Source organism: Tenrec ecaudatus, chromosome 4 (assembly GCF_050624435.1).
Source record: "Tenrec ecaudatus isolate mTenEca1 chromosome 4, mTenEca1.hap1, whole genome shotgun sequence".
NCBI classification, from domain to species: Eukaryota; Metazoa; Chordata; class Mammalia; order Afrosoricida; family Tenrecidae; genus Tenrec; species Tenrec ecaudatus.
The window spans coordinates 201436556-201445224 of NC_134533.1; positions in this window are offsets into that span (position 1 = coordinate 201436556).

The window sequence follows — 8669 nt, forward strand, 5'->3', positions numbered from 1 at the left end:
TTTAAATCTTTGGGGGGCTAGAAAGCCTCCTCTTTCTCCCTCAGAACAGCTGGTGAGTTCGAATTGCTGACTTTGTGGCCTCCGGCACTCCTTCCCCTGGATCAGGTTCACTGAGTTCAAACGTTTGTTGCTGTTAAAACCACTACTCATCCCCTGGGGCATTTCCGTTAAAGCACGCGATGCTAGGCATGCTCAGAGAAGGCAGAGGCTGCTCAGGCTGAGGCCTCCTTGGGATGGGCAGGTAGCAGCCCCAGCTGGCTCTGCCTGTCCCTGTCCCTTGGATTCACAACCTGGGTCAGGGAAGAAAGGCTCGGTGACACAGGGGGCCTTCCCACAGGAGGCATGGGTGCTGACACCCAGAGGGTGCCGAGGACTTCTGGCTCCAGTCTGTGCCACCTGCATGGGCTCACTGTCCCCTGCCTCAGGAGAGGCCTGGACAAGGCATGTGCTCGGTCGCTGTGTCCTCTTCTCTCCTGTCTCCCTTCAACACTGCCTCCTCGGCTCCCCAGGTGAACCCTGCCAGGTGCAGGAAGCAGATGTGGGGAGCAGAGGATGGGAAGAGAGTGTATGCGGGTGAATCCTTTCACCCCATCTATTAAGGAGCCTGGCAGGCTGGGTTTCTGGAGTGGAAGGAGGCCTTCACCCTTGTGAGTTGGAGGTGAGTCCCAATCACACTCATCATTAATGTTGTTCCCCAGTACATCCTCCCATCACAGTGCTGCCTTAAGGTCACCTCTGACAAGCACCTGGCTGATGGCTGGGTGGCCACCAGCTTTAACTATAGGAACAGACTCGTGCTATTGCTCCCTAGGCTCTGAAGGCAGCCCTCCCCCTTTACCTGCGTCGTCACTGGTGTTAGGTTACTCCTCCAATATACTCAGGGACCTTTAGGGTTAGGGTACAGCCCCCTTGGTTACAGTGTGAGGTTCCCTGTAATTAGGGGGCCGTGCACACCCGAGTGTGTATAAACCTTGGTTGGAAATATATTCTGTCTACACGGACATCGCTGCTGCAGTCATGGTGGTCCCGGAGGTGAGCAAACGCATGCTGTATCTTGTCTGATGACTCTCTGATTTACCCCTCAATGACACAACCGCCCCTTGGACCCATTTGACTGTGGGGGCTGGTACCCCACTGCGGGAAGGATGCTCCTCAGCTCTCAGCTCCCGCCCCGAGGCCAGGCCAGGGAGTGCAGAGGCAGCTCTTGCTTTGAAAGAAGCTCTGAGGAAGGCCAAGGAGAGCTTTCTCGGTACCCCCTAGCCCCCTTCTTAAAACCCAACTCAAACAAACCCACTGCTCAGAGTGACCCCTTACAGTGTGAACAAGCTTGTAACTTTTTCTTTTTTTGCTGTTATTTAAATTTTATTGGGGCTCTTATCACAATACATGCATAGATCCATTTTGTCAAACATCTGTACATATGTTGTCATCATCTTTTACAAAATAATTTTCTTTCTACTTGAGCCCCTGACATCAGCTTCATTTCCCACCCCCTTCCTCTCCCATGATAATTTACATTTTTTTATTTTTGTCTTACACTGACTGCTGTCTCATTTCACCCACTTTTCTGCTGTCCATCCCCCTGGGATGGGGGCCATACATAGACCATTGGGATTGGTTCCCCCTTACTCCCCCTGCCCCCTTACACCCCTAGTATTGCTGTTCCCCTTATTGGTCCTGAGAGACTTATCTGTCCTGGATTCCCTATGTTGTGAGCTCTTATCTGTACCAGTGTACATGTTCTGGTCTAGCCAGGTTTGTAAGATAGAATTGGGGTCATGGTAGTGGGGGTGGGGCAAGTAAGCTTTAAAGAACTAGAGGAAGGTTGTGTGTTTAATCAGTGCTATACCGCACCCTAACTAACTCTTCTCTTCCTTGTGGCCTTTCTGACAGGGGGGATCCAATTGACTACTGATGGGCTTTGGGTCTGCACTCTGCCCTCCCCCTCATTCCCATTGATATGCTTTTTGTTTGTTTGTTTTGGGTCTTTGATGCCTGATACCTGATCCCTTTGAAACCTCATGATCACACAGGCTGGTGTGCTTCTTCCATGTGGGCTTTGTTACTTCTCATTAGATGGCCACTTGTTTATCTTCAAGCCTTTAAGACCCCAGACACTATATCTTTTGATAGCCGGGCACCATCAGCTTTCTTCACATTTGCTTATGCACCCACTTAATCTTCAGCAATCATGTCAGGGAAGGTGAACATCACAGAGTGCCGTGTCAGAAGAACAAATGGTTCTTGCATTGAAGGAGTACTAGAGTGGAGGCCCAGTGTCCATCTGCTACCGTAATACTTCATAAATATAAGTCCATAGATCTATTCCCATCATTGTATATAAATGTATTTACATAGATACATGCCTGTAGACTTCTATAAATGTTTTTCCTCCCCAATTCTTTTCTCTATTTCCTTTTACTTTCAAGCTTGTAATTATTGATGGTAGGTAACCTCATCTTTCTCCTTCGGAACAACTGGTGAGTTGGAACCACTGCCCGGGTGAACCTTTTAGACCAATATCCCCTTTTCTCTGACTCCCGTGTGGTTCTCTGTGGCCCATCCTTCTATTACCTCCATCTTCTAGCAACCAGCCTTGCATCCTGTGGTGCTTACATCATCTCATGTCAACTTGAAGATATGTAAAAGTGTAGGGGTGGCATTCAACCTGCCAACCAGGCTGAAGCCTGATGGTGCCTCCTTATGGGCATGGCCTTCTCATGAGGAGAATCCTGGGAACCTCCCTTCTCTCTCTGCCTTCACCTTGCTGCTGGCTGACTCTGAGAGCTGCCAGAGCGCTGCCTTGATGAACGGCACCACTGGATCCACATGACCTTGCACCCACCAGCCTGTGATCTTCCTACATTCCGCATCATAGCATGTGGCTGCGTGAGTCTGAAGAGGCACTTATGGACTCGTATCAGACTTCTGGATTTGAGCTGGACTGGGCTGGGCTGTTTGCTTGATATAGAATTACTTCTTAACATAAAGCTCTCGCTTACACATGTATGAGCGTCTCTGGCTATGTCTCTAGTCAATCCCAAGACCCTTCTTCAAAGAATGGCTTCAGCTCTTCCCAGATCAGACTAGGTCCTACATCAGTGTCTTCCAACTCACCCTCGACCCAAGAATCGCCGGAGGGAACACATTGTTCTTCTGGAGCCTCCTCCAGCAGAGGCCCATCCGAAGAACACCGGCCAGAGCATGACTCCCAGCCTGACTTCCGTGTGTGCAGAGGTGGGCGGGAAGAAGTCAGAATCTTAGACATTTAAGGGGATGAGACCCAGGTGCCCCTCAATTCAAGGAGCACGGCATGTCTTGGTCTTGAGACCCCTCACTGCTCTTTGTGCAGACACCAGAATCCTTCCTGTTTCTCTCGCACAGTGTCCACTAGATTTCAACTGGCTAGTCAAACAGGACGAGGACCCGCGGAGTGGCCAACACCACCTGCTGTTAGCAGCCCGGCATCTAGTACACAAGGCTCCCAGGGCCCTCTAAAGTGAAGTTCGTGAGCAATGTTGAGACCCCGACACCGAATTGGTTCCTCTTGGTAACTGGCGGATCAGGGGAAACCCCCAACCTGCATGCCTCACAGCCCCTCTGCAAGCATTTTATCCCCAAGTTCGCAAGCCCCCTCACCATCATTGGCTGAGTACCAGAGATCCCACCACCTCCACTGTCTTAATCTGCCTGCTTTCCACATTCCATACCCCAGGTGCCTGCTAGCCAGTGATTATTCTCAATTGGTGCCCTGCGTTGTTTTTTTTTTACTAACCACCTGACTCTTGGCTTTGTTTGTTTGCTGAAGATGGGCCAGCTCGGTGACTTATTCCTTATAGTGTCTATAAGCCTGCATCTTCTAAAAGCACTAGCCCACAACACTGTCTCGAGGTGGCCAGTGACAGGGCCCAGGACACAGTGCAATCCTCAAGCTCCAAGTCCGGGGCTTTCCACCGGGCATCCTTCCTCAGTCCACAGCCTCTGCCCTCCCCCCCCCCACACACACACAGACACACTGAGCACATAGACACACACGCAGGCATGTGCACACTCTGTGCCTGTATCCGTGATGAGAAGACACCTCTGGGCACTGGCATAGCAATGCCCACATACATTTCAGTTCAGTGGGAAATACAGATATACCGCCCACCCTTCCCCTCCTTCTGCCCTAAGGTGCCAGGCCTTTCACTGTCTGCAGCTCCTCATATTCTGTGGGTCCTACCCATACACCCTGCATCCCACCCAGAGAGGGTAAGGAGACCAAATTAGTTCTCAAAAGAGTCAGGAGGGAGAAGGGACCCCAAATTCAAAAATACTTTATAGACACTCCCTTATCAAGTCTGTAACAGGACAAAGCCTAGGTTATCTGGATGACAGTACGTGAGGCCCTAAGAGTGTCTGAAGGTTTCGAAGCCAGGAGGCTAAATTATAAAGCACAGGACACAAAGGACGCTGCCACCAAATAGTGATTGGCCGCAGATCCATTTACACCTTGGGGCACGTGCACTGACGGGTTTGAAAAGGTCGCAGGTTGGTTCTGTGGCTCACCACCCACCTGGGCCTCCGGCCTGAAGGCCATGCGACCCATGTACCTGGGCTGCCCCTGCCTGGGTGGCCAGGGAAGTCTAAGCAATCCACTTTCAAACACTACCTGAGGGGAGGAAGGCTTTTTACATTGTCAATAGTCCAGAAAGAACTCAAAGCAGCTCAACTTATATGGAGAGGCAAGGTGGACTTGGTGATCCCACTGTAAACTGCAGCTTTGTGCACACACCTCATGCTCAGAATTGAAGCCTTAACATAGACACCGGGGTTCTGAGGTCCCTCAAGTGCCCGCAACACCTGCCAAGGAGCATCAGGACCTGGGCTGTGGGAACATGCACCTGAGAACCACCCACCTGCCATGTGCAAAGGACAGTAGGGAGCTCCTGCTGGCTGTGCCTTCCGGCCTGCTGGGTCCGGAGCTGACCCCTGGTCTGCACCAGCCAGGCCCCCTGCCCTGCAAAGTTCTGAAGAGCTGACAGAGAAGTGCAAACACTGCGCCTCTCCCCCAGCCTCCCTGCTACCATGATCCTCCTCCTAAGGTCTCCTTCCAGCACAGCGACTGTCCCAGCCCCTTGAGGCCAAAGGCTGTGGCAGCCGGCCTTCTCCACGCCTGGTTACCTTCCCAGATGCCCGGCTCTGTAAGAAGCCACCTCATTAAACTCTCAGCTCTCTGTTTCCTTCCAGGACCTGGGCCAATCTAACATCTAATGAGCATTTCATTTCCTCATTAAAGCCTGCCAGGTGCCAGCTTGGGACCCACGCCTGCAACACAGAGCTCCTGCCAGGATACCAGGATGTCTCTGTCCTTCTCCCCAGAGACCCCCAACCCCAAGCCTCGCAGCAGTTGAGGGCAGGAGACACTGGGATCCTGGTCTCCTGCCTCCCAGAGCAGGCAGGACTCCTCCCTCCCTCCCGGGGCCTGCAGTCCATGGGAAGGAAGAAAGGGTTGAACAGCAGGAGGCTCAGAGGCAATGAGTGGCTCTCACCATGGGCTCCTGGCTGCCTGCAGGTGGCAGCCACATGCTCCCCTGACTCCTGGTCCCCACGGCTTTCCCAGGCTGCAGAGGGACGCCCTTCCCTTGCCTGTTCTGCCAGGCGAGGGATGACAGATGCTTCCAGTCACTAGTCTGGGTAACTGTATGCCCCCTTTGCCCTCGAAACCCTTCTGCAACCAGTCCTTTGTGTTGAAGTCTCTGCCATGTTTGGAATGCCTGACAGTCGCTCAAGACTGTTATCTCATGTCTAAACCCAGAAGGTGACAAGCTAAGATGACCGGTTCATTTAGAACCGCTGCCCATTCCAATTGTCTGACACCTTCTCCACAGTGGCCAGGAGAAGGCAGCTTCGTGCCAACGCCACACTCACCAGTGGCCGGGGTGGGTGTCTGGATGGAGACTCCTGATGCAGGGGGCTCAGACACCACTCTGGTTCTGCTCCAGGTTAAGCACCCAGGCAGATGAGGCCAACAACACAGTCTTCCATGCACTCCCTGAGTCCCAGTCACATGATAAATTCTCTCCCAAACACCCTGAGTGTAGGGTTGCCTTGGATTTGAGATGGGATAAAACATGGTCCTTCCTTGGGACATAGAACTCACAAAGGGACCTCCCAGAGATGCTGCCAGCCAGATGGCCCCGGGGCTGGATTTGATGATTCAGTGTGTGTCCTTGTTGCCGAGGGAGGCTGGGCAGTGAGAGGGACATGGAGCCAGGCACCAGCGGCCCTCCGTGCTGGTCCAGCACAGCTGAAAGCCATCCCAGCCGGGAGCTCTGGTGGCCAGCCCACAAGCAGGCACATTTCCAAGAGGATCAGCTCAGACTCAGGTGGGCCACAGATTAGCACCTGCCTCTTTCCACGCCCAAACATGTCAGGAGTGAAAATGTGACCTGCCTAGCTCCTCTGACCATCTGGACGACGGGCCCTAGGCTTAAGTCGGTGGGCGCTCTCTTAGTCATAAATGAAACCAACTCAAAAGCTCCCCAAGGAGTCCCCCACCATAACTGGGTGCAGAGGCCCTTTCTAAGCGAGCGTGTTCATGAAAGCCACACGTGTGATCTTGATAAGAGGAAAAGATTGGTTCAACTGGATGGCCAGTGTCCCACACTGACCATGGGGACAAGACCAGACAAGAAACCAATGATCCCCGTCCTGTTGGCATCTCCAACCCCATCTGATCCCATCTGTTTCCAGGAAAGAGTTGGCACTTCCTGTCTTATTGTGGAAACGTTTTTCCTCCATAGCTTTCGTTCTAACAGTGTCCTGTGAGGGGTGAGACACGAGTGACTTAAAGCCTGCGCTGCATCACCCGCCATGTTCACACACACACACACACACACACACACACACACACACACACACACACACGGGGTGTACCTCCCTCCCAGGGCCCTCCCGCCCCAGTGACACACCTCCCTAGACCAACGCACCCGCGCCTGGAGCAGACACACAGGTCTGTCGTGGGCCCGGTGGTGCCGACAAAAGCAGCCTGTTGTCTCGCCGTCTGCTTGCTGGGTTGGCTGCTGCCAGGGCGACCAAGCAGGGAAGGCCAGGACCATCCTGAGTGACTATGAGAACCTTCTGGAACAGAAGGCCCCTGCCCAGCCAGACGAGTGGGATGTAAGCAGGGCAGCTAGGACACTCGCAAGTAGATAGGACAGGCCCCTGTGAGGTGGCAGGCCCCCCCGCTGCCCTGGGCTTCTTATTGCCTTCATGCGGCTGCAGCTCAGAAAGCTCCAGGCCCAGGACAGGTGCTCAGAGGCAGACACCGGAAAGCACAAAATGTTCTCATCACAGCAATCAAGTTTCCATTTGCCAAGCTGACAAAGAAAGACCTTCTGGCTGGACCGAAGCTCACCTGCTCCCAATCGAATGCCACCTTGCTGTGGCCTGTCTCTGGTTGTGAGTGATCTGGGTGGTTGACACGGGAAAGACATGGAGGAGAGACACGGGGACCAATTTAGAGTAAGCAGCTGTCACGCCGCCTGGCAAAACGAGACCAGCGTGGCTCCTACTCTCAAGGACGAGCTTTTGCAGTGGCCGTGCTTAGCACGGAGCGCTGGCAGTGTAGTGGTCACGCGTTGGGCTGCAATCTGCATGGTGAGCAGTTCTAAACCACCAGCAGGTCCTCAGGAGAGAGACGGGGCTTTCTACTCCAAGAACAGTCTTGGACACCCACAGGGCACTGTGAGACGGCACTGACTCAATGGCAGGTGAGTGCTTAGGGAATAAGGAAGCAGGAAAGGTGACTCCTGGAATCCCACCAGCCTCTGTCTCCTCAAGCCCTCAACCAAGACCCCTTCTCCTGAGCCGCAGACGGGGAATGTGTGCCGGAAGGGCAGGGAGGCTGGAAGCCAGTGATGAGGGCGGAGATGGGGAATCCACACACCTCAGGGATGTCAACCTCCCGCCCCGGAGACCCAGCGGAGGCCGGCTTGGAGTTCGCCTCCCGACAGCTATGATGTCTTCAAACCTCACCCCAGGCAGGCAGTTGAGTTGGAAGGCTCTCCCACCCCAAGATGCTCTCATGTGGTTGTCCCATCAAAAGAAGCTCTCAGGGAGCAGGGGTGGTGGCAGCCCAGGAACAGGACTGTGAAAGGGGGTCCCCAAGTTATAAAAGACCAGGTTTACTGGCTGGAGAGAAGCTGTTGGGACCCTTTTTTTTGGGGGGGGGTGTTGTGCCGGAACTCCCCTCCCTGTTAGTAGGGTCATGCACGTGGAGATGGAGAGGGTGGAGGACATTCGGAGAGGAGGAGGGCGGCAGATAAGGGTAGCAGATAAGCCGAGGTTCTCTGAGCGGCCAGCCACAGGTTAGTTCAACCAGACCTGCTCTGCACACCTTCACTTCATTCACAACAGAAAGTTTAAAATGAGAACAACAGCCCCTGAGACCCACTCTGCTCGGAGCTTCCTAGAGCAACGTCATCCTGCCCAGCCAGACAAGTGGGATGTAAGCAGGACAGGAGGGACTCCTAAGTGATGATTAGGCAAGCCCCCTGTGAGGTAGCGGACCACGCCCCTCCACCTCCACCCTCAGGTGGCTGCCCTGGGCTCTTTACTGCCTTTAGGAGCTCTCAGGCCACAGACCTGCCGCCCAAGGAAGTACCTGAAATCCGTAAGCCCTAACT